This window comes from Portunus trituberculatus, chromosome 36, assembly GCF_017591435.1.
Source record: "Portunus trituberculatus isolate SZX2019 chromosome 36, ASM1759143v1, whole genome shotgun sequence".
NCBI lineage: Eukaryota > Metazoa > Arthropoda > Malacostraca > Decapoda > Portunidae > Portunus > Portunus trituberculatus.
Window position 1 is genome coordinate 12,703,691 of NC_059290.1, and position 2,603 is coordinate 12,706,293.

Here is a 2,603-nt window from a genome sequence, read left to right on the forward strand (position 1 = left end):
TGGGGATTAAATTAGTGAAGACTGTCGCCACTAATCTTCTGACCTCCACAGACCCTTCCTAATGTCAACAAAATCGTCTAGTCACACCCAGAACTCATGGTAAAAATGCGTCCCAGTGCTGAAGGGGCATGTTTGAAGAATGGAACAGCCTTGCAGACAGAATCCAATACCGCTTATAAGGTCCGTCTGTGCCTGCCTGCCTGCCTGTCTGTCTGTCTAGTTAATCATTACGCTTCTTTTCTATATTCTATTTTCATATATATTTTTTTCATTATACTCCATCACATCCTTATTCTTCCTTACGAACGGGTTATGAGTGTTTCTCCTATACACAATATTATATACTAGGCACACTCCACATTCTCTTATTCAAATGTACTCATAAACTGATGCATATACAGAAACGGATATAAAGACGGAGAAATAAATGGAAAACAAAATTATTCTTTCTCCTCTCACCACAAAGCGCACCGTGTCCCTCGTTTGTTCAATACTCGTGCCTCGGTGGTTCTTGCCAGCCTTAAAACTCTTCACTACTGGGACACATTTCTGCCATGAGTTTTAAGTACGATTAGACGCTTTTATTGACATTAGGAACGGTCTATGGACGTCAGAAGATCAATGGCCACAGCCTTCGCTATTTTCATCCCCACATAAGTTTCTGAAGTTGTGTAATATCGCCAAATAGTCACCAGAACAATATGGAAATGCGTCATAGCACTGAAGAAGTCTTAGCGTGTGTGGAGGTGTGGCCTTTCTTGACTGTGCAGAAAATTGGCCCGAATTCAGAAAAGTTTTGCTCTCTCACCACGACAATTTACAAGGGCCACAAAAATTATTAGCGGGGATTCAAGAGTGTTTTTCCAGTTAATAATGTAGAAATCTTGTCACTGCTTCTATAACCGTAAACACACACACACACAAAAAAAAAAAAAAAACTCGTGGAAATTGCAATAAAGCCTTTTGAAATAGTGGAGATGAGGCGCAGAAGTGTTTGAGAATACGAGCTTATATAGACACGAGGGGAAATGTGTAGATAAGAGGGGAAATGAGCGCAAAAATCCCTTCCACCACCCCCCTCAGCACCCCTACCTCCCACACCACCCTCCGTCAAACAGCTGAGGCGTCTGACCTTGAAACCATTGACAAAGCCTACGAGACCTGCCAGTGTATGATAATTAACCATACTTACGATAGAATGGTGGAAGCATTTATCACACTCCGCTTATCAAGGTGAACTAGCCGGCGTGGTCATCTTGCTGGGTGTTCACGGGCTTGCTCACCCAATCCGTTCGTGAGCCAGTGCAAAAAGTGGTTTGGGAAATCTTTTACTGAACTCATTTATTGGTGAACGTTCATGGCGGGAGGTGTTGGTGTATCTCCCTCCCTCTGCATGCATCCCACCAGCCGGCCAGTGAACCGGGAAGCCACACACACACACACACACACACACACACACACACACACACACACACACACAAGAGATGAAGGCGGAGACAGGAAGCCCCACAGTCCAATACTCATCACAGTACCCCTTAGCCAAACACGAAGACCTATCACAATAAATAATAAACTTAATAAGGGAGTGTTTCGAGGGATCTCTACACCAGAACAGTTTTTTGTGTATACCTTTGTTATTTAGGATTGATGATTTTCTCCCGATATAATTCATTGATCTATTATTACCATTACTATTTCTAACAGAATCAATGGGCTTTAAAAACATTAAAAAATAATTTAATTTTTTAAGCAATATTACCGGATTTATTTTTTCATAATCCCTTTGAGATAAAATAACAAGCAACAAAAACCAATAAAAATAAACACATAACCACTTCCCATGGCAATGTTCCAACACCCAAAGTAACCCGTAATACAGTCTGCATTCGATATATTTGAAAAAAGTTAACCCTTATACTGATGAACAATCACAAAAACTGATAAATATAAAAAAAGATATTTATCATACTATATGCAAGGTAATTACAAAAAAGACTGATAAGGTAAAAAGCTGAAGATAAACTCTATGTAATTTCATTCCACAATTTTTTTACACAAATATTTTTTAGATTCAAATATGCCCCTGTGGAAGTGTGGTGTGTGTGGGTTGTTTGTGTGTTGTGTGTGTGGTGGTGTTGTGGGTGGTGGCCGGCAGGTTGTCCATCATTTTACAAAACCAAATGGTTTTAAATTTATTTTAAAAGAAAAAGAGAGAAGAAAAGGGAAAGAAAGGGAAAGGGAAAGGGGTTGTTCTTTGGTTTTTTTTCCCCATTTAAATACTTTCAGTGGAATCTGTAACTGTTAAGGTTTACGTCACCTTTTTGGCTTTGAAAAAAGAAAAATATTTGGTCATTTGGACACAAAAACACACAAATTAAGAAGATGATTTCCAAAAATAATTAACCTTTTTTCTTAAATAATTTTTTTTTTTTGGGTTTTAAGTTTTATTTTATACCCTTTTTTTTTTGTCTAATTGTTAAAATTAAAATTTAATTTTTGTAAAACTTTTTTATTTCAATTTCAACGGAGAAGTAAAAAATTTTTTACTTTAAAAATTTTTGACCAACCCTTTTTTTAAAGGAAAAGGAAAAATTAAAATTTTA